The sequence below is a fragment of the Pteronotus mesoamericanus genome, unplaced genomic scaffold, assembly GCF_021234165.1.
Source record: "Pteronotus mesoamericanus isolate MK-2021 breed Mesoamerican mustached bat unplaced genomic scaffold, CSHL_Meso_final scaffold_36, whole genome shotgun sequence".
Classification (NCBI taxonomy): domain Eukaryota; kingdom Metazoa; phylum Chordata; class Mammalia; order Chiroptera; family Mormoopidae; genus Pteronotus; species Pteronotus mesoamericanus.
The window spans coordinates 2,689,287-2,714,498 of NW_026555313.1; the positions used below are offsets into that span (position 1 = coordinate 2,689,287).

General features: G+C 34.8%; 1 pseudogene; it reads right to left on the reverse strand.

Moving 5' to 3' along the window:
- Nucleotides 1-1,094: 1,094 nt before the first annotated feature.
- The window catches only part of LOC129086089 (proliferating cell nuclear antigen-like), a 90,146-nt pseudogene continuing 66,028 nt past the window's right edge, over nt 1,095-25,212 (reverse strand).

Genomic DNA, 25,212 nt, shown 5'->3' on the forward strand with positions numbered 1-25,212 from the left:
CCCAGACTGCACCTTGCTGCCTAAGTTCCAAGTGGGAAGTGTCACTGCCTTAAGGATAAGGATAATGTGCATGGATTCTTTCGATTACCAGAAAGACTTTATTTTAAAAGATGCTGAAGTTACTTTTAGAATATGAATACATAAATATTAAATTACTCAAATTTTTAAAAATTATTTTTAGAAGTCATAAAGCAAAGGCACAATATTTTATATGTTCTATTTAATATCACTTCTGCTGCTGAGATATTCTCAAAGTGACATCCTCTCATTTGCATTACTAAGGAGGATCTGTAAGACCTTCAGGACCTTAGAACAGCCAAGTCACAGGTAATAATGATAGCTATTATTTATTGAGCACTTAGTCTATGTCATGCATTCTTTGAAGCCCTTTATACATATCCTCATTTAATCCTCTAAACAATGCTATATGTGTTATTTCCCAGATACCTGTAAAACTAGGTGGGGCCTTTGTATTTGGTGTCAGTTGTTACTTCTCCTCTTTCATCTGACCTTATTTGTTTGGATCCTTTCTCTTCTTCCCCCCATCCCTCCCTCCCTCCCTCCCTCTTTCTTCCTTCCTTTCCTTTCTTTCTTTCTTTCTTTCTTTCTTTCTTTCTTTCTTTCTTTCTTTCTTTCTTTCTTTCTTTCTTTCTTTCTTTCTTTCTTTCTTTCTTCTTTCCTTTCTTTCTTTCTCTCTCTCTTTCTTTCTTCTTTTCCCTCCTCTTCCTCTTCCCCCTCCTACTCCTCCTCCTCCTTCTTCGTCTTCATCTTCTTTGAAATTCAGGTAACACTTATTCAAATTGAAAACAATTTTTAAAACTGCACTAATAGTTAAAATGCTTTGTTATAAAAATCCTAAAGAGTATTTCTACATAAGGCAGAAATAGTTCTAGGTTAATAAGATCAGATTTGACTTGAGGCTATCCTTTAAATTATAGAGAATGAGGGAAAAAATAGGTTATTTATAAAGAACATTATCTACATATGTACTCAGGTACAAATTTGGTAACAGAAGATACTTTTAAGGGCATGCTGGAATCTCAGAAGCTGTTCTCAAAAGAGCTTAGTTTTATTTTCTCGGACTTTGGGAATGCCTAAGATCTTTCTTCATCCTCCGTCTTGGGAGCCACATGGTACTTTAAATGTCTCATAGTGGCAATTTTGTACTCTACAACAAGGGGTACATCTGCAGACACACTGAGTGTTACTTAAGAGAGAGTGGACTAGCTTTTGTAAAGAAGTTCAGATACCTTCATACAAAGTTAGCTGAACTGGCTCATTCATCCCTATGGTAACAGCTTCCTCTTTATCAGCATTACTTGTTTGTGACAACTTAATATTTCCATTTTCAAGTTCCCCACTTGTGGAAAATTTCAGTCCATCTTTTGCACAGAAAATTACAAGAGCATCTCCGATATGACAGGGATCTCGGCATATATGTGCAAATTCACTAGAAGGCATCTTTACTACACAGCTATACCCTTGTTCTGGAATTCCAAGTTTTTCAACATCTAAATCCATTAACTTCATTTCATAGTCTGAAAACTTTTCTTGATTTGGAGCTTGAATACTAGTGCCAATGTGTCTGCATGATCTTCAGCCCTTAGGGTAATGAAGTCTTCGCTGCCCGCACATTTTAGTATTTGGACCTGCTGGTGAGGTACACACCCATGGCTGGGTTGCGGTAACAGCGGTGTGTCGAAGCCCTCCGAGTACAGCGTGAGCTGCACCAAGGACAGTAGGATGAGTCCATGTTCTGCAGATTCACACCGCTGGAGCTGATGTCCCAGCAGGCCTCATTGATGAGATCCTTAAGTGCCTCCAGCACCTTTTTCAGGATGGAGCCATGCACCAGGCGCACTTCGAACACAGTGGCAGAGTGGCAATGACAAAGCTAGAGACGAAGGGAAGGAGGAGGTGTACCTGGCTTGAGCTTCACAGAATGAGAACGAGCAGGCAGCACCTGAGATAAAGGAAGATCACCACAGTGTTCAGCTGGCAACTGTGTAACACCGCAGCATCTGCAAGCCCCTTTCTATTTATTTCTTGATGAGTCTGGTCAAAGGTTTGTCAATCTTATTTCTTCTCAAAGAACCAGCTCTTGGATTTATTAATCTCTTGTATTGTTTTTTTTTAAGATTCTATTTCATTTATTTCTACTCTGATCTTTATTTCCTTCCTTCTATTCACCCTGGGCTTTGTTTATTGTTGTTTTTCAAGTTCCTTTTAGTATAAGTTAGATTGTTTATTTGAGCTTTTCTTTTTTGTTTGTTTGTTTATTTGTTTTTGTATTTTTAGATAGGCCTGTAACGCTAATCATTTCCTTCTTAGGATTGCTTTCCCAGTGACCCACAGATTTTGGATTGCTGTATGCTCATTTTCATTTATTTCTAGGTATCTTTTGATTTCTTCCTTTATCCTATTGTTGACCCATTCATTGTTTAATAACATGTTATTTAGCTTCCAAGTCTTTGTGTGTTTTTCAGTATTCTTGTGAATGATATCTAGTTTCTCAGCATTATGGTTAGAGAAGATGTTTGATATGATTTTAATGTTCTTAAATGTATTGAGGCTTGTTTTGTGTACTAACATGTGCACTTGAAAAGTATGTATGTTCTACTGCTTTGGGGTGAAATGCTCTGAAGATATCAATTAAATCCATTTGATTTAGTGTGTTATTTAAGGTTGCTGTCTCCTTGTTGAGTTTCTGCCTGGAAAATCTATCCACTGAAGTCAGTGGTGTATTAAAATCCCTGATTATGACTGTATTTCTGTTGATCTCTCCCTTTATGTCTGTCAAAACTTGCTTCATGTATTTAGGTGCTCCTATGTTGGGTGCGTGAATGTTTTCTGGGGTTGTATCCTCTTGTTGCATTGTTTCCTTTATCATTGTGTAATGTCCTTCTTTGTCTCTTACTATATCCTTGGTTTTAATGTCTATTTTGTTGGATATCAGTACTGCTACCCCAGCTTTTTTTTCCTTTTCATTTGCATGAAATATATTTTTCATCCCTTTACTTTTAGTCTGTGTATATCTTTTGATTTGAGGTGTGTCTCTTGGAGGCAGCATACATATGGGTCTTGTTTGCTTATTCATTCAGCTACCCTCTGTCTTTTGGTTGGAGTATTTAAGCCATTTACATTTAAAGTGATTATTGATAGAAAAGTATTTAGTGCCATTTTATTGTTGGGCTATTTTCCTCTTTTTTTTTTTTTTTCTTTCTTTTCTTAAAACAAGTCCTTTAAAATTTTTTGCTTTGCTGGTTTGGTGCTAACAAACTCCTTTAGCTGTTTCTTGTCTGGAAAGCTCCTTATTTTTCCCTCGATTTTAAATGTTAGCCTTGCTGGATAAAGTAGCCTTCGTTGTAGGTCCTTGCTTTTCATCCTCTCCAACATTTCATGCCACTCTCTTCTGGCCTGAAATGTTTCTGTTGAGTAATCACATGAGAGTTTAATTGGTGCTTCCTTGTAGATAATTACCTGCTTTTCTCTCGCAGCTTTTAGGATTCTCTCCTTGTCTTTAAGCCTTGTAATTTTAATTATGATGTGTCTCAATGTAGGCCTCTTTGGGTACAACTTGTTTGGGACTCTCTGAGCTGCCTGGACTTGTGTGTCTTTTTCCTTGACCAGTTTAGGGAAGTTTTCAGTCATTATTTCTTCAAATAGGTTCTCAATCCCCTCTCTCTTCTTCTTGTATTCCCATGATGCAGATGTTGTTCCACTTCATGTTGTCTAAAATGTTGCTTAAGCATTTCTCATTTTTAAAAATTCTTTCTTTTTTGCTGCTCTGTCTGGGTGTCTTTTTCTACCTTTGTCCTCCAAATCACTGATTCACTCTTCTGCTTCGTCTAATCTACTGTTTATCCTTCTTGTGTATTACTTATTTCAGATATTGTATTTCTTATTTCTGACCGGTCCTTTTTTATGTTTTCAATGTCTTTTTTTCATGCTATTGAGTATTCTCATAGTCATTATTTTAAACCCTCTATCTGAGAAATTGCTTGCCTCCATTCCCTTTAGTTCTTTTTCTGAAGAATTCTCTTGTTCATTCATTTGGGGTCTGTTTCAATGTCTTCTTATTTTGGCTGCTGCTTTGTATTTTGTGCCTTAGTTATTAAACTAATCAATCATTGAACAGTTCAGTCATTAAACTATTCAAACTATAATCAGCAGCCTGGCTTGATCACCACAAGATGGGGTGAAGTAAGTCCTGCTGGCAGGGCTATTGCTTCAGAGGGGAGGGCTCTGCCTGAGAAAGATGGCTTCTGCAGTGTGGGGGATGACTCAGCACAGGCATGCTGGTAGCTGTTCCTTCAGTTCTCTCCCCAGAGCCATCAACTCCAGAGTCTCCTCAAGTGTGGCTAATCCATACTGCCTTCCCTCTGTCAGCATCCAGAGTAAATGGCTGGAAATGGGATTTTGTGCTTTGGCTCTTCAAGAGGCTCTCTGAGTCTCCAGGCTTCTATTCCAGCCAGGTAGAAATCCTGCTACTCTTCACAGCTGGATGTTATCTGGCTCCTCTTTGGCTTTGGTACTGTAGGCTAGGGAACCCAGCTTGGGGTTTAGATCCCACATTTGTCAGGGGAACCCCTCAGCTGATGAAATATCCCTCTAGATCTTCTGCCGCCACCTGTTTGAGACCACCAGCCCTCTTGCATCTTCATACTCCCTATTAGTTTGTGGTGAAGTGGTTTCTTCTGCCTGTATGTGGTTATAAGACTTCTCTCCAGCTAGTGTTCAGTTAGTTATTCAGGATGCTTTCTCTACAATTTAGTTGTAATTCCAGATTGGTCCTGAGAAGAGGTTATTGGTGTTTCCGCTTCAGGATTTTATAATAATTACTTTCTCATGCTTACTACCACAAGCTAATGGTGTCTGGTTAAGTGATTTACAGGTGACAGTGGAACTGTTGCTGATATAGATGGAAGCTCATTGAGCCAATTGGTATATTGTATAGAGACTAATGGATTATCCCATTGTAGCTGCCTTGTGAAGCTACCCTCAGTGACATACGGAGAAAGTTGATGGGTAAGAAATAGGCCATGTGAAATGTGACTGCTTACAAATGGAAGGACTTCAATCTAAACCTGTCTAGGAAAACTTAAAAAAAAAGTAGTCATTCTCACTCCTTCTCTTTGCCCTCTGCATTAGAGGGACTAATCACAAAAATTGGAGAAGTTTATAGAGAAGACACATCCAATGCCCCTCATTTTCTTGAACAACACACAGCTCTACCTAAGTTGTATGAAAGAACTTTGAATAAAGTTTAAGAGAAAAATGTTTTGAAAATTATTTTTATGATGGTAAATAGGACAGAATTTAGATGTTGAAATGAGTTCATTCCATTAACCAAATGCGATACCATTAAGAAAAATTTAATATAGAGAAAATTAAAAAAGAGTTTGAGAAAATAACATCCATGATAAGCAAACAGATTTTTGTTTATATTCTAATTAAGATGGCCAACTTGGTTTGCCTAGGATTTTTCTAATTAACAATGATAGCCTGTGTCCTGGAGACACTTAAATACTAGATAAACCAGGACAGCTGGTCATTCTGATTCCAGTGGGTAGACAGTCCTTAAACTATTTACATCCGTCTTTTACCTTCCAGTTCAACATTATTTTTCTCCACATTTTTCTTCTTTCCATATTTCATATTTTTTTGCTCAGTGCCTACCATTAGCCAAACAGAAGCATCATAAATTCACTAACATGCCCTTTTGTTCCATAATTTTAGGCCATTTTATATTTATTTTGATGCTTCCTTTTCCTGGAGTTTCCCTACTCAAACATGCTGTTCCCCTGTCAGTACTGTCTCATTTTTCAAAACAGCATAAAAATCAACTACTTTATTAGAACTTTTCAATCTCCCAACACCAGATAAAACAGACAGCTCTTTCTTTGTACCCTGTACAGAATTCCATTTAAATAGAAGTGACCTATTGCACTTAAAAAAAAACCAAAACAACATGTATAGATCCCTCTCATCCACTGTCTCTCAAAATGGGATCTATAGTCTGACTCCTGAAATCTCCAAATGTATTTTTAAAAGTCTGTTTTCTTTGCAAAATTAATACCAATATTTCTTTCTATTTAGACTATACCTCTCTTTTTCTGTGATAATTTAGAGTTAAAAATGTTTTCTCAGAATAAAAGTGTAATTCCTTTATTGGGTTTTCATAAATTGTGTCTTGTGATCTATTCTACTAGTCCTTAGAATTTCTTTTTGCTTTAAAAAAGATTTGTAAGTCATCAACACACAGTTGAATTCTAAATGTTATATTCATGGCAATTGTTACTTTCTACATATTTATCAGTTTTCATGGAGCTGATATTTCCTGATTTCTCTCAAGAATTTGCCTGTTTTTGATAAATTTGGAGTGTTATTTTCCCTTAATCATTGGCATTCTATAGTGGGGATATTCCTGAAATAGTCTATTTGTGAGTTGGACAAGTCATTTGAGCTCAAGAGATTCAGCTTCATTGCCTTTCATTGGAGGTGCTAGGACAGATGGGCTTTAAAGTTCAATCAAGCTCTAAATAGGCTGCTTCAAGCAGTGAACCAATAAACCTACTTGCTTGACTAATGTCAATGCTCTGGCCCAAGATTGTGAGGTAAGTGACTGGAATAAATATTCAACATATGCTTAATCCCATTGAAAATATTTTATAAGTAAGATTTTGGTGAAAACTTAAAATTGTAGGAGAGAGAGTTTATCTTTAAATTATTGAGAGAAGAGGAAAAAACATGATTCTAAATAAACTGGCTAAGTAATAACTTTAAATACTATATAATAACTTACAGATATTTGAATAGTATGAATGCTGGAGAAAATGAGCAGTCTATGGGAATATACAGTAAAGAAGTAGATTAAAGTCAGGGAACATAACAATTTCATTCAGAATTATATTTATAAGAAGGATACTGATGTGGTAGAGGATAGATAGCTCTTTCAAGGAAAGCCTAGCTTCTTTATATTAAAAGACTAACATCTCTTGAATATATTGAGGGAGTTGTATATGTATTACAAAAAATTAATTTTTTGAACTTTAAAATTGTTAATTATTTGCTGAAAGCAAACTGGAAGGTCCTACCTAGTTTGCTTTATAAAGTGAACTTTGTACAATAAATAGAACCTCTGTAATAACTTGCACAGGATATAAAAAAATAAAGAAAACTTTTTTTTTAGTTCATACAAAGACTAGACAGTCCTGAGTAATCAACCTATTTTTTAATAATTTAATGTAATAACTTAGCAGCAGGACTATTATGCCCAGAAGTCAGTAAAAAAAAATACTATTCCTAGTCCAGTGATTTGTTCTTTGCAAATGTTTTTTTCTTAATGGCCTTAATTTCTATCATTCTTATAAGTAACTCTTCATCGTGATTTTCTTTTTTTTCATATGGTAACATATGAAAGTTAAGAACTGTGAAGGATCTGGGATTTTGTCCTACTGTCTAGCTGATAAGTTAACTTTCCATAATTTTATGGATGCAAGCAGAAGACAGGAGGAATCTTGGGTCAGAAAAAGGACTATTCTCATGACACAAGATCAGTATGGACTCACTTTGGATCACCTTATGTCTCAAGTCCCATGGGGCAAAGTAGAGATGCCCAGGTAGATTCCTTAACAGCTTGAAGATTGTCAAGCTTAGAAAACCTAAATTTTGTAGTAGAATGGTCAGCAAGCAAACATACTAAATTTTGTCCTCAAGACAGGCATTATCTTTATTATAAATAAATAGAAAAAAAACCCCAAACTAGAAACAAACAAAATAGTTCTGGTTTTTGCTCTAAAGGATAGCACCCTCATCTTCTAAGGCTGTTCACTTCAGCAACACCCTTAAACATATAGTACAAACAGATCCAATACTTCAGATGGCCTTCTCACAAAATATTCAGAAATGTGAGAAACAATGGAGAATTGTTTCACAATATCCACAGAAAACCAAAAGGAGGTACAATTATCTGCTTAGAAAGAAAAAATCTATTTAAAACCACATAAATTTGTATTTTACTGTCTTCCAAGCTTTAGTGAGGATTACAAAGTCTTATCTCTTCAAGAGAAAAACACTTCCAGAAATGAACATTTTCTTTGTTTTGCTGTAAGAAATAATACAACTCTGAAGCTGGGGTGTTAAATCTGCTTTGACAAAATCCATGCAGTAGAGAACAATCTTGTGTTTTATAGAACATACAGGGCCTGGCAGAAATAATACCCTTTTTTTGTTACATAAAAATCTTTTAAAAATATTTTATTAAAAAATCATAAGCATGTAATTCTGTAACATACCAATATTACACTCAAGCATACCCCTTGACATTTTGGGTGAAATATTCAAATTGCTGTCTGTCTTGTGCAAGACTTTCACATACCCTACCAGCCCCACTCGATGTTGTTACTTGTACCAGACCCTATATTTCTTTTGCATGTTATAAAGTCTGAAAAATAGATTATTAAAGCTGGTAAGTATGTATTATGATATACCTATGTTATATAATATAACCATTGAAAAATTTTGAAATGATATTTAATGACAGAAAAATTATCATAGACTATTATCTGTCAAAGTTGAATAAAAAGCCCAATGTACTGTATGTTATAATTTAGTAAAAAATCTAAGTTTATATCTACATGAACATATGCAGAAACACACATGTACACAAGGTTAGAAAGATATAAACCAATAATTTAAAAGTGGGCAATTCTAAGCGATACTCAAGTAATAGTTATTTTCTTTTCTATATGCTTAAATAATATCTAAATTTCCTACAGCCTGTGCATAAATTATTTTTATAGACATAAAACAATAAAATTATTTAAAAATAAAGTTGGAATGGACCACAGATTCTATTAAATCTATTTCTCTTATTTTACAAATAAGGGAAGTAATGTGTAGTGGTTTGGCCAAGGGTGAACCATATGTTCAGTCCACAGAATAATTCCAATTTTCTTCATCCTCAACCCAGGAATTTTTCAGTTAGAACTCTCTTATATTCTTTTACTGTATTTTGTTGTATTTATATCCTAGGAAGTTTTTGCTGAGAGTTAACTTTACTTTTTGGCTTGAAAGCCCTTTAAAGTTTGAACACTCACAAGTCTGATTTGGAAATCTGTGGAAGTGGGAAGATGCCTAGTCCTGGATTCTGCACAGAGAGGCCCAGACATCTCTGGCAGGCAAACATCAGTACCTGGGAAGTCTACTGGATATTCCAGGCACCTGAGGAGGCTAGGATAGAGAAGACAAAAAAGAAAAAATTAGAAAGTGGCCTCATAATAGATAGAAGATGGGACTTTTAAAGGGTGCTGATTCAAGTTGGAAAATTGATAGATTAGAAATAATGGATTTAATTTGGAGTAGGGTAAAGATGAGTTTAAATATCAAGGAAGAAACTTTTTAAGATGAGCTGGTTTTAAGAACCACCAGGGAACAGAAAAACTTACAAGGCTGTAGAAACAAACAAAAATATTTCAGCTTTTGGTGAAATCAGATATTAACAAACACAGTTTAAAAGTGATTTAGTGAAACACAAATCATTAAACTTTAAAATAGAAAAAAAAAGAACTAAGTATGGATGGGTTGAATCACAGACTAATCAAAGTGGGTTTTTATGTATTCATTAGTTATATAAATGCCAAATTATTTCCATAAAAACATTTTAAAAAAATATTAGCATATCTAGTAGTGAACATAGAATATACAGATGATGTGTTATAGAATTGTACATCTGAAACCTGTATAATTTTATTAACCAATGTCATCCCAATAAATTCAATAAAAAATAAAAAAATTAGGAAAGGGTATTACCATAACAGATGTAGTAAGAGCCTGAAATGTTGAGTTTAATTGTAACACTAATCTTTTTTTATGTGCAGAGGAGGGAAAATGGATGAAACATGACAAAAATACATTTTTAGAGGAAAGCATTATTTTTAAGGGTCAACAAATATTAACATAAAAAATTCAAACCAGAGGGTGTGTCTAGCTTATCTCCTGAGAGGGGAGGCAATGATCAGGTTCATGGGAAAGTGGGGGGAGTGACCCCACCCCAAAGCCACTAACCCTCAGTCACTGATGCACCCAAGTCTCCTCAAACCTCGACACCCTGGCCCAGGCAGCTGACTTCCCAGCAGGGTGTGAGCTCCACAGGGTGCAGTGACAGGGAGTCCAGAGGGTGGGGCTGCCTTCCCCTAGGCTGATGCGGTATGGAGGGGGAGTGCTCCACCCAAGAGAGATGGTGTCTGAGGTGTGAGGGAATGTCTTAGCACAGTGATCCTGTTTGCTGTCCCTTCAGATTTCTCCCCAGAGCCATAGACCTCAGTCTCTCCTCACACAACTCTTGACTGCTCTTCCCTTTCTCTGTCAAGCCCAAGGTGAGCGGCTGTGAATGAGATTTTGTGCACTGACCCTTTAAGAGGGTGCATGTGTCTCTGGCAGACTTTTGCCTCCATGGAGGACAGCACTCCCGCTGATTTTTACAACCAGATGTTATATGGCTGCTTCTTCTCAGCTCTGGTGCTCTGGGCTGGAGAACCTAGCTTGGCGTTGAGACCCCACACTCCTCAGGGGGAACCTCTGCAGCTGAGATATACCTTCACAATCTTAGCTGCCACCTGTGCAAGTGGGGCACACCTTTTGCATCTGCACACTTCCTGTCAGTCTTTATGTGACTTCATCTGTGAATCCTCAGTTTTAAGACTTCTGTTCAGCTGGTTTTCAGTTGCTTATTCAGGTTAACTGTTCTACATTTTAGTTGAAATTCTAATTTGGCCCTGGCAGGAGGTGTGTACTTTCTACCTCCTCCATCACCATCTTGGATCTCTCCCACATGTATATGTACTTTTATTTGAAAGTTCAGCTGAGAAATTCTGAACCTTCATCAACTGGACATTTAGTTACCTCTCCTGGATTCATTATGATTGTTACTCCTTATCCGATTACCTATTTTAAAGGAATAATCCAATAGATGTAATTTTAATATAAAATTTCTTGAATTGTTTGAAAGGCACCTTTTCTTGGATTTCTCAAAGGGCAAATTTTTTTCTATATCATACTAAATTGATAGTTTAAAAAAGTTAATATACAGAATCATCAGTGTAATGTGTCTCAGAGTAGAAGTGTATAGCATGCATTAAAGCATATGATAATATATACAGTTAATGGAATTTTATTTTTAGCATTATTTCATGGTATATTTTAATGATAATGTACAATCTGGCCTTTCCTGGATGCAAATCTTGGACCAGTTCATCAATGCCAGGTTAGCTGATTATGAGGCCATAACTGATAGATTGCTAATGACTTCAGAATATTCACTGATTTACACTCTTTGTGTTCTTTGATCCTATTATGAAATTCCTGCTTTTCTAGGGCTTTTAGATCTCCTGTACTTAGACTAATACATCAATATTTCCTCACCTTTTTTCCTGAGAATTGACTGAAAATCTAGGAACTCTACACAGGTGCTATCTTCAGTTTTCAACAAGTGTGCCACAAGAGGCACATTAATGTGCTTAAAGAATTTTTAAAACATGCAATACATAACTACTTAGTCAGGGGCACTGACATCTTTTTTCTTAGGTTGTCAAATTGAAAAATAACAACAGCCAACATAAGAATAGGTGTCTGGTGTGAATGGATTAAAATTATACCTATTTTTTGTCAGATTGGCAAAAATTATACTGTATATTTTTGGTGTGCCACAGAGTTTTATTAATTAGTTTATGTATTCGACGAGATGGAAAAGGTTGGTCATCACTGTTATAGATAAAGAGGGGAGCCAGAAAAGATGAAATGAGGGATGGGGCTGGAAAACAAATGAGAACAAATCTTTATAACTCACCTATGCAAGATAGATATGCTACAGACATGAGTTAAAAATAAGAATTTAGAGCCTATGGAAAGTGTGTAGGAAGATGACAATAAATATTCTCTAGAGGGCAGGAGCTGAAGGACTGAGTATCAGTGTACGTTAGGCAATGAGTAAGTGTCATTGGTAGACAGTTTAATTTATATTTGACATCAAGATCATTGTTCTAAACTAGAAAACGTTCATATATAGCTTTACTTTTGTCAGAACTTGCTGTCAGTAGATCATAATAATTGACAATGAATATTCATCAGTTTTAGAAATATCTTTACATGTGAAGTAAAGGAAAAATCAAAGTGAAAATCTATTTTGTAGAAACATGGTTAATTTTTCCAAGTATTTTATATCTTCTCCTGGTTCTTAGATGTTACCGCATACCAACAGATGTTGCAGGAGTTGAGAGCTGGAAATCACAAGAGCCAAATTGGACTTATTTGCTGCCTTCTCTTATTTGGAATTGATTTGTAAACTACTGTGTCTTGTGCCTAACATTTTATTCCTGGAAATCTTGCTTCCCCAGTGGACACATAGCTCTCTGAGACAGTAATTGAATATTGCATGTTTTTTTTTCTCTTTGCCGTATGCCCCGGTTATTTACTCAATAAATTATTTTTGAAACAATAAAATACAATAGAAAATTAGGGGCAAATATTTTCTAGCCCTGTGTAAACCTGATAACCACTGGAACATGAAAATTTGGTAAATCCCTTATGGCCTATAGAGTAAATTTTAAACTTGTGTGGCGCTCTAAACCTCACAGTTTACTTTAGCATTCTCCACCCCACCATTCACCCTGTATTCTCAAACGCTGATCTCTTTTCCCTCCCATGTTATGACATGGACTTTCTTGCTTCCATGACATTCCTTCTGTTGCCAATATTTTAGGGCCATGATTTTTCTGCCATCTAAAATCCTTCTTACCTTTAAAGCCCCTTCATTGTCCAATCCTTTGTAAGGCCTCCCTTGACACCCCACCAACAAAATTCATTTCTCTCTCATAGGTGCAACCATGTTGTCTACAGCTCTTATTCTACTTACTGTGTAAGTAAGTTAGTAGTTGTTTAATATATGTTTTACCTGGTGAATGAAGGATACCAATCAGTGTATGTTTTATTCATAATTTTATTTAATGTGCATATGTTTGTGCTAGGCACACAAGGAAATATCAGTCAGGACTATCAGGTATATTTCTGTTTCATTTTCCTCGTATACAATCATCTCTAGTTTTACTTTAGAAAACAGAATAGTAGAAGGCTGCTTGAGAAAGAGAACTGGCAGATGCATATTTTTTCAAACTAGTCCCCTGATTGCCTTGATTTTGCAGGACAATGCAACAGGTTCCCAAATCAACATTTATTATCTTCAACAAGAGAATTATACTCTTATTCTATGTCCTGTAATGACATACAACTTGGAGAGGCAATCCATTATGTTTCAAGATCGGTTTAGTTTAAATATCAAACTTCATAGAATGGCACAAAGGAACCTGACTGCTTATACCTATGAAAATTGCAACAAGCCTTAATTGACCTTGAAAGCATTGTCTAGCCTCAAAGACATGGATCTTTATATTTTAACTGTAGTTTTATTTTAGTTTTTTTATTAATATTTGCCTTTCTTAGTTTCTATTTGTATATATTTATGTAAAATAAATGCAAATTTATAAAATTTATATTGAGAAATGTGAACAATGATCACTGAGAAATGTTTGCAGTGTCTTTAAGCACATACTTTTGATATTTATACTGCTCATGTGGAAAAACAACTTAATATCAGAAAGTTTGTTTGTGATCTAACTTTGATTAGGCAGATTTGGGACTGTGTCATTGTCTTTCCTATTCTAAAGGCAATTTATAATATTTCACTGGATTTTTAAACTTCTCGTTGCCCAAGATTTAGGCTTACTCATGGGAACACTGATGAAAAATAAATTAATCATAATGATGGGGCTTCAGACATGTTGGCATCAAAAGGTTATTCATGCAGTTTATAGGAACTATAATGACACGATGGATGAATGATTTACTTCCTGCTCCTAGAGCCCTAATTTTGATTGATTTCTCCCCCCCAACATAGAGGGTTTTTTTTTTTTTTTTTTTTGTATGTTAAAGATGTAAGGCTTTGCTGCTTGTTGCTTTTAGGAGAAAAATCTGGGAACACTAAAAGCTCTTGTCTATGGAATAAAAACCAGGAAGATGATTTATTTGTGGAAGAGGGTAGCATATTAACAACACTTTGGTTTCCATAATTACTTGAGTTGTTTTTGTGTGTTATATATTGACCAAAACCAAACAAACAAACAAAAATAACACAAAACCCTAGGCTCAATACCATATCTGAATAGTTCTCATCCCTGATCACTGGATTTTATGTTCTTCCCTTCCACTCACAGTACTATATTTTCTCATTTGCTTGTCTGGGTATTCTAGGTAACACGGGATAAAACAAGATTTTGTGATTCTATCTCCAATGAACACATCAGAGCTTTACAATCAAGTTTTGTTGTCTTGCATCTTGTCGTACCCAGTGGGAACTCTGTTGAGTTATAAATGGGACACAGTGAGTAGACAACTAACATCTAATGGAAACTTCATTTACAATTTATAGAGGTGCGAAAACTTAAAATTCATAAAGGCTGTAATGGAAGGTTGAACCTGGAGGGATAATTCTCTGTGATGAAAGATACCACCTTCTTCGTCACTCTCATAATCTAAAACACATAATCTTGTAGTCACCCCCTTAAGCTTGTATGGTTGTTTAATTTATTATTTAATCCTTTGTTTTATTTTACAAATGAAGAACTAAGGCCAAAGAAATGAATTTATTTTCCAAAATCATAAGCTGTGTGTGAGAGAGGGGAATAGATTTCAGTTCTGTTACCCTTCGGAATGTTTTCAAACATCAGCTGACTTCATAATCTCCCATTTGGAGGGTATAACCTAGATACTATCTCTCTGATCAATTTTTCTTCTGTCTTCATTTTAAATATGTAGGAATGGAAAGGCAGTATATGGAGTTTAAGAGCATTGGCTCCTTCCGGAATGCATGGGTTTAAAAATTGGCCCTTTGGAAAACTACTTAACTTCTATAGCACCAGTTTTATACATGTAAAATTGAGTGTATATTAAGGTTCTCCAGAGAAACAAAAACAATAGAATATCTATACAAACGTATCTTGGAGATATGTGGGTTCAGTTCCAGACCACCACAATAAAGAGAATGTCACAAAAATAAGGTAAATCACACAAATCCTCTGCTTTCCTAGGCGTATAAAGTTATATTTATACCATATTGTAGTCTATTAAGTGTGTAATGGTGTCATGTCTACAAAACAATGTATATACCTTAATTAAAAATATTGTTAAAAATTGCTAAACATCTTTGATCCATGGGCTGCAGAATGGATATTGTGTTAGCAGGCATGAGAACAACATTAATCTCACTGTACACCTCTGTCAGAGCTCTTGGGCAGCCAGGTGCATTCTCAATGAACAGTAATATTTTGAAAGGAATCTACTTTTTTCTCAGCAGTAGTTCTCAATAATGGGCTTAAAATTTTGAGTGAACCGTGTGATAAACAGATGTGCTGTCATCCAATCTTAGTTGCTCCATTTACAGAGTATAGGTGGGGACAATTTTGTGTATTTCTCAAGGGCCCTAGAGTTTTTGGAATGGTGAATGGGGACTGGCTTCAGTTTAAAGTCACCAGCTGAATTAGCCCCTAACGAAAGAGTCGCCTGTCCTTATATAGCCTGTAATCACCTTCACTAATTATCTGTCTACATCTTCTGGGTTACTTGCTGCAGCCTCTACATCAGCACTGCTGTTTTACCTTCCACTTTTATGTTATTTAGAGACAGCTTATCTTAAACCTCATGAACCAACCTCTGCTAGTTTCAAACTTTTTTCTATAGCTTTCTAACCTCTCTCAAGCTTCATAGAATTAAAGAGAATTTGGATTTGTCTCTGGATTAGGCTTTGGCTTAAGGAGAAATATTATAGGTGGTTTGATTGTATATACAGACCACTGAAACTTTCACCATATCAGCAATAAGGCTGTTTTACTTTCTTACCATATGTGTGTTTATTGGAGTACCCTTTCAATTTCCTTCAAAAATTTCTTTTGCATTCACAACTTGCTCACTGTTAGGTCAAAATCTAAGCCTCCTGAGCCAGTCTTGGCTTTCTATGTGCCTCTGTCATTAAGCTTGATCATTTCTAGCTTTTAATTTAAAGGGAGAGACATGTGACTCTTCCCTTTCACTTGAACATTTTGAGGGCATTGTAGGGTTATTAATTGGCCTAATTTGAATATTGTTGTGTCTCAGGGAAAGGGAGGCCTAAAGAGAGGGAGAGAGAGAAGGGAGCAACTGGTCAGTGGAACACTTAGAACAAATACATTGACTGATTAAATTTGCTCTCTTGTATGGGTATGGTTCATGGTGCCCCCAAACAATTACAGCACTAACATAAACAATCACTCCTTACAGATCACCATAACAATACAATCATAATAAAAATTTACAGATATTGCACAATTACCAAAATAGGACAGGGACAAAATGAGCAAATGTTTTTGGGAAAATGGTACTGATAGCCTTGCTTGATGTGTGTTGCCACAAACATTTAATTTGTTAAAAAACCCTACAATATCTATGAAGCACAACAAGTGAAACACAATAAAACAAGGTATGCCTGTATATTGTGATCTAGATTTCCATCTCAATTTCAATTTCTATAATGAGACTTATTATTTAAAAAATTGGCTCATATAAATATGGAGGCGGAGTTAGTCTTATGTTCTGCTGCCTGTAGGCTATAGACTCAAGAAAGCCAGCAGTATGCTTGGAAGGCTTGACAGTAATTGATGGTGTAGATTTTCATCTGAGTGTAAAGACCTAAGAGCCAGGAGCAGCAAAGAAAGAAGACAGATGTGTCAGCTCAACCAGTCACACAGACAGTAAATTCAAACTTCTTCCACACTTTTCTTCTATTCAGGTCCTCAATGGATTGGAGAAGGCTTACACACACTTGAGAAGAGCATATGCTTTGCCCAGTTCACCAATTCTAATGCTAATCTCTTCCATAAATACCTTTACAAACATGCCCAGAAGTAATGTTTATAAGTAGATATCTGGGCATCCTTGTGGCTCAGCTGAGTTGAAACAGAATTAACAACCACTAAGACAATAAAGAGTTTAAGTGCCTCTTAGTATTTCCATTAATATTAATAAACTAATGTAAATAAAACATTTAAAATTGAGCCACACCTATAACACAATGTAGATATTATCTATTAAGTATAGAAATACATGGATTTATTTGAATATCTAGTTATGCCATGTTAGGGGATATTTTACTTAGGGCATTCTGGCTCTCCATCTAGTTCACCTAGACCAGTGTCTACTTAGTGCAGTCAATATTTATATTCTTCTTTTAGAAATCAGTTTCTCTTTATAGTTTTCCCTTCATATATGAACTTTCCAGGGTAACCTTTTTTTAAGATCATACAGAATACAGCCTTTGTTATTCTAAGACCTTATTTAGGTAGAAATGTACTCCAGGCCTAATTCTTTTGAGATTCTAAACATCAGGTATATGTTGATAATTTTAACATTTCAATACATTTTTAGAAATTTAGTCCAAAAGCAAAATAGTGAAAACATTTCTTTTTCCTCTGTGTTGCTACAGTTAAGAAAACTGCAAATTCCCTTGTTACTGGTAGATGGCAGCCCTGTGCTGCTAATAAAAAAGAATAAGGACTGAGTTATAGTCAACCATTTCCTTGATTCTGGGCATTGATCAATGTGCAGACTACTATAACAAATAGCCAAAATACAGAACTTTACCAATAGCTCAACAAAGTTTTATTATTGAAATAGATAATAATAAAAAAATAGATAGTCTGCACTAGTGTCCAATTTTCACCAAAAAAAATTCTCAAATTATAGGGATTTAGAATGAAAAGACATGAATTTATGTCCTGTGTTGATTTTTTTTCATCTAGTACCTGCAAGTATTTCAGAGAAGTCACTAAAACTTAAATTGTTAGACTAAAATTTACATAATCCATAAAATGGAAATAAGAATAGAAACTTTTTTCACAAGCTTGTTGATAGGATCAACTTAATGGTTGTTGGAAGCCATTGCTTTTAAACTTTTTCACCAAGGGTCCTTATTTTGAATAGAAAATTGATTCTTACCTGTAAGGGTAGAAATATATCCCCAATAAGAGTGTAGAAGTAAAATGTCAAGTCTTTCTGTGTGGTTTTAAAATGAATATTTTCTACCCCACAGAGTAATTATATTTGTATAAATATGAAAGTGAAAGTTTAAGTGACCTATTCTGTAAATTTCTGAATTTATTAACTAATATATAAACATTCTGAGTTCTGTGTCTTGTTCATAATAGGAATTGACAAATTAGATGTTTTTATTATTAATATTAATATGCAAGGGCCAAAAGCTTTATAAGGCTGATAGTGTTTCACCTTCACAATAGCTTTTTGGAGTTGTATGAGATCTTCAATTCACATTTGAGAAAAACCATCTTAGTAATAATAAAGAAGGTACCTCAGGTCATATAACTTGTAAATGGAAGAGCCAGAATTTGAACTCAGGTCTTACATTGTCTGGCACAAATGAATGGTGATTTAATGAAAACTATTTAATGTCTCTGCCCTTGTAGTAATTAAGTGCTATTTGGACAGCTAGTTTTTCTTGGTCAACTATAACATTGTGTTGCATGTAAAAATTTAGGTAAATTAGAATCTGTATAGCCACATCATTAATATTGAAGGATGCTGAAGAAAAGTTTTTCTATTGATTGATATCTGAAACTATAACACAAAATGTAGTGAGTACACTCACCTTCTAAACAGAACTACTCAGTGCTCCTTTACTAGGAGTTGAAAGCTGTTCTTTTGAGCTTACCACTAATAGACTTTCAGTCTCTATTAGCAGAGGGTACAAATGGGGGATTCATGAAAGTGGCTCAAAAGCATAAAAAGTTCTTTGGATGTTGTGCTTCCCTCTCAAGTTAATAGGATGGCTTACAGAGTTCAGGGTTGCTTGTCTGAAAGACAGACTCAAAAACCCTCTCAGAATAGATGCTTGCTGAGGTATAGAAATTCAGTGGAATTCAGCTAAAGTCCTTTGAATAATTTCATATATGATGGAAGAACACAGAAACCTACAATGTATACCTAAATCACAGACTGCTGTGTTTATTTCCTCAGGAGTTTTGAAGGTGAAAGCTAGCTGTAGTAGATTGAACAAACCATATAGGACATTATATTCTAAAGTAAATATTCTGATAGAAATTAAAGAAGATAGAACGCTATAGTTTTTTTTTTTTTTTTTTTTTTTTAAGAAAGGTGATATGATTTTGCTTCAGATTACTCGGCCCATTGCATGGAGACACAGCTATCACATGGAATAAAACAGGAATATCTTCAAGAGATTATTTTAGCAAATAGTGTGGTTTGATCTAGGGTGATAGCAACCCAACTTTACTTTTTTCCCCTCTTCCTATTTTTTAACACTCTCTTGGGAAGTAGATGAAAATAATCATATATTTTGGATAGAAGTGGTTCCTTCTAGAATATTAATAATCAACAGATTTAACAGAGGATGGGAAAGTGGACTCTTATTACTAAAAGGTGAGATGCTTTTTGATTCGAAGGAACTTGATAATGTGCATAACTTCCTCACTCTCTACTCATAGAAAATTAGGCATTTGTCTTATCCTTGGCATTCCATGCTTGCTAGGAAGAACAGGAAAAGACCTATGGTTGTCCTGGGCAGGCTAGTAATTTGCCCTTGCCTTCCCTCCCACTTTGAATACATAATCATCAAATATTTATTCAAAATTTGTTAAGAGACAAGATGAGAACTCTGTGAGAAATAGAGGATAAGATGCCTTTGGTGACAGTACTCTACCTCCTACCCAAAATTAAGGAAAACCAAAGCCATATTATTACATTAAAAAGCCCTATTTTTAGAAAGGAGTCTTGCTAACTCAAATTGTTTTGATAGGTCACTTATTGGTCTCATCTCCTAGTTCAAATTCTTCCTGAAGTATTCTTTCCAGTCATATAGTTAAGTCTGTTCTTACACTTATTTTTCTTGGCAATTTGAGATAATGGTCAGTGGTCAGGGACCCTGCTGGGTTGGCTTCTCTTTTAACCAGGCTCTTTTAGTAGTATACTGGCTTTTTGGCTATTTGCTTAATATTTCTGTGCTAAGAAATATGAATGTTGCACAATTTGACCAATGTAGACTATGATGATCCAAGTTTTCAATGAGATCATGGCTCTTTAAAGAGTCAGTCCTTCTAGCATCTCTATGGCTATGCAAAACTAAGAGAGATCTCAGTTGTATTTAATTTGAGTATATTTAGTCAGCAAGTAAGAGAAATTTACCAAATGGAACCCAGATTTCAAGCAAACACTTTACACAATCCATTATGAAATCAGGAAGTATTACCACTCTTCCTAAAGGCAATAGTTTTGATTAGAGAAATCAATGGGAAACATTTTTGAATTGAAACCCTCTCATAACAGTGCTCTCATTTGAGGCCTGCTGCCAACTTCAAAACCATGCAGGTTAAGGGTGCAAAGCAGGATCCTGCAAATAAGCCTCTACTACATGATCAGAAGAAAAGAGCTAAATAAAGTAGAGAGATCCCTAATTTTTGAATTTATTTAGTTACCTCTGTAGGCGGTGGGAGCTCAAACAGAGTGGGAAGTTTGGGAAACCTCATATATAGACTTGCTAATGCAGAAATGGACAGAAGAAGGAATGTCACATCTGCTTATGTTTCTGATTCTTTTATGTATTGCACAGAAAAGTTGCTTAATTTTACTACGACTTATTTTTCTCATCTGAAAAATGAGGATGATACATAATCACATTGTTGTTTTGAGGATAGGTGTGATAATATAAGTTGCTTGGTATAGTGAGTGAATGCTAGCTGTTATGATCATTTGGCTAATTCATCAGCCATTAAATGAAAACATTGTTTCTCTCTTTGTTAGTTAAGAACACCTGGAATCAAAAAATTCAAGGAGGGAAGGTGAATACAAGTATTCTGTAAGTGACATTCTTTTACTGCAATTTTGCCTCTCAGTCTGTCTTTCCAAGTTGGCCATTATCAACCCTTAGTATACATTAAAATCACTTGGGGAGATCTTAGGAAACACCGATGCCAGGTCTTTCTAACAAATTAAACCACAATCTTAGGTGATTCTTTGTGCAACAGTGTTGAAGAATCACTGCTTAGACACCCCTGGATTCATTTCTGCACAGCATCTGAAAAATTTCTGTATTTTAACAGAAGCTCTTTTCTTGTGAAGAGATCACTCTCATTAGGGTTTCAAATGTAGGCTGAACAATTAAAATTTCAGACTTGAAATATCAAAAACAGGAATAGCATTCTGAAGAGCAAACAAGGGGATTATTTCTATGGATTCTGTGTTAAGTGCCACTGTAACAACAAACCTAGGTTACCTACCTTCTTCACTTTTTGTTTTTAAAAATATTTAATGAGCACACCCTCAAAATGTAGTCAGTGAAATGGACATGAAAGTACCATGTCATAGGTCATAATAAAGGTATACACAGTTACCGCAGCTAGGAAGAGGTAGTAATCCGATAGAGAAGGCTTTTTGGAAGAGATTATGCTGAAGTTCATCTCTCATTTATTCGAAAACTGTTCTGGTAGGCTCTTTTTGATAGGAAAACTAGCAAGATGACAAATTTGGTCCTTCATATTATGGAATCCATAATTTAGAAATCTTGACAGATGTGTAGAATTAGTTAAAAAGCAAAAAGAAAATCTAGTATGAAAGAACAGCATGTGTGTTAACAAAGATATACAAGTGCAAAGGGTTTTGGGGAGGAGGAGTATAAAATGAGGAAAGCACATGTGAAATGAGAATTGGTTTTCATTGCTCATCTGTTTGTTCTGAACTTGATCCTATGAGCCATCAATGTTCTTACCAAAGTTCTTAATGTAGGAAGGCTAGATAGTAATTTAGGTGAGATGTGATGAATTCATACACTAAAGAAGTGAAAAAGTTCGGCAATGATAGAGGTTAATTTAAATGATTTCAGAAGTTGAAATATAAAAGATTTGATAAATGGCTGAAACTCTTGGGGGCATGGGAGAATAGATAACTTTTAGGTTTTCTCTTGGGGACATCAGAGACAATAGTGTGTACCATTAATGACAACAAAGAATCCCAAATTTGGAGCTGGATTGAGAGAAAAAGTGGTGAATTGAGAGTGAAATGCCTGAGGAGCATTAACAGGGTTGTTTCATTAGACAGTATGTGTGTGTGTGTGTGTGTGTGTGTGTGTGTGTGTGTGTGTGTGTGTGTTTAGAGAGAGGTATGTGGCCAGGGATTTATACAAATTTCCTTGAAATATTCCTCTTTGTTAGATATACAAATATTATGTGGGAATTTTAACAGACTCACAGGTATTGAGCTCTATTCTACATGCAGAAATTCAGGCCAAATTATCCTAAGAAGTTTTATTTAGATATAAACCTTGTAGTATATATAGCAACTATTATACATATAAACTGAACATGAACATACAAAATTTCGGAGAAATCTGTAAATATGCTAATAACTAATGAACAAAAATGAGCCTTAATTCTGGCTCCACATGGAAGTCTCAACCATGCTACCTCTCATTTGTTCTTACTTTGTAATTTTCCTAGAATGGCATTGTATTCCAGTCTCTTCCAACCACCGTCCTGGTTTTATCCTTATCTAGGGAGTTATTTCTCTCTCTTAGGGATCTCTCTATCCGCATGAATTCAATGTTGCATGCTGTTGAAACAAGGAAATGACCCTCAGAGAGTCATACTAGGGTATAGTAATTTCTCATTGGCATCATTGATGACCTGATATTCTTGTTTTCCACCTATTTTTGTGTAGCAATTTAGAATGAAAAAAATGTATTATTGTGGCATAAGTCCCAACAGAAGTATTATACCTGGCTAGCACTACTTTTTATGACAGACTAAATGAATACATTCACATTTCACCTGGGTCTCTTTTTCCTAAGAGTAATTCCAGGTACAGTGACTTTGCTTTTACAGACAGTGAATTGTTGGCTATAGGATGTATATACCTACATGTATCATGCATCTGAGTATGTTTGCATACAAGTATATCATTGACATAGTGACATGATTTCATATATGATTATATATATATATTTCATCTAATCAATAAGTTCTCCTTGAGTGAGAGAGATGGTATTCACAATAATGACAACATTTTTATATACATATTTCTATATATTGAAAAACACATTTTCAGTATATTTGCTGATGAGGAAAAGGGTAGGGCAACATGGACAATTCTTATGGATTCAGTTAATATCCTTTTTAACTCAGTGGTGTTAACATTAGTATTTAAGTAAGGATTAATTCAGAATTTTTGGAAGATTAAACACTATTTCAGAGAAAATATATGGGTAGATACATATTTCAGAAGTTTCACTGAGATAGGTGATACCTTACAATATTGTTTCTTAAAATTTTAGTGAAAAAATTCTTATTAAAAATATAGATAGCTTGTACATTTTATAGTCAAGAATAATTCACAGGTAAGTAGTATCAGTAGATAAAAAATTTGGTGATTTTCATTTTTTGTGTTGTTTTTACAGATTCAGTGTTCATATATGAAGTTTATAGCAAAACAAAAGGCCTAGTGCCAATCTAGAAAAGAGCCCATAAGGTGATATATATAGATAGATTAGATATAGATATAGGTATATAGATATAGATACGGTTATATATGGTGATTATACATGTATAATCACCAAATCGCAAACCACAGTGTCTCTGGTCCTTAGAAACCTGATTTTGCTGGGGCACAGAGGGTGCATGAGAGTGGGTGTAAGATCGGAAGCAGTATCAACTAAAGAAGATTAAAGAATTTGAACTTCTATTCCTTGTCTTCTTAACCTCAGGACCATAAATGGAATTTAGCGGGACTATAACCTTATTGAAACAGTACATATTTCTGAAGATGTAGTCAAATTCTCAAATGGTCTGTGAAAAAATATTGTTCAATTATAGCCAAACCTACAAAATATCAGTGTTTTCAGTCAAGACTCTCAGTCCCAAGAAGAAGCCTGATAATATTTGTTCTTCCTAGTTTTTCTCTTCAGCTCTGTTGCTTTCTCATTCTGTTTTTCTCATTCTTTATTTTAAATAACATTCCTGTTGTCTCTAATAGCATGTAATACAATTGTTAAGAGTTTTTCTAATTAAATTATTACATTCCAATTATTTAACACTGAGATTACTTCCAAGTTACCTTGGTGATTATTTTGGTTATTCCTAAAGTTCTTAGTTTATTTACAGATTATTTTAATTTACTAATTCAGATGATACAATATCTAATGCATATCAATTTTTTTAGTTTAAATGTAAGGATAACCTTGTTTTGAAGTATTTTGATGTATCTCTATGTTAGTTGTCATTTGGGGTAAAATTTAATTTTGCCACACAGATGATTTTTCTCCCTTGTAACATAAAGTGAATTATGATATGATAATAGAGAATTTATAGTATTTGTATTAACTGCAAAGATTAATGTTGTCATACTGAATTGCATTTTGGTGTGGCTCTAGGTAGAGATTCATGATTGATTTCTTCATGTTAAACATTAAATCAGGAAAAATATAAGGAATTACAAAGTATATCATCTATATTCTAATTGAGAACTTTTTATTGTTAATTTATAGATACTGTTGTGAGAACTGGCCATGTTTGTGCATTTTGGTCTAATGTATCTTTGATGGGGTAAGTCACAGTCACAATTTATTAAACTTTGAAAATTTTCTGTCAGATTTGGAAGCTCTACATCCTACTGTTGCCATATACATCTATGGTTCAGAATAAGTATTCATTTAGCAAATGTGGAAAAATATTATTCTTATAAAAATTCCAGTGAACTTTGATCTAGCATAGTTGCATGGATAAATTAGCAACATTTTTGGAATCAATATGTCCAAGGTAATTGCAGTTTTAATATCATATTTAACAACAGCAAACTAAGATAGCAATGGGTAATATTTTTTTACCTTTGCTGAAGGTAGTATCAGAACATATTGTTTGTACTTACAACATTATTGTTGTCACCTTCAATACTTATATTGTACCTACCTTTTCAGCTAGATCCTGAGCATCCACAGGGTCATGTTAGTGACTATATCTTCACAGCACTGAGCAAAATTATATCATATAGTTGCTACTTTTAAAGTATGCGTTGGATGGAGTAAAATGGATTGCCAATTCAGTGCCATGAGGA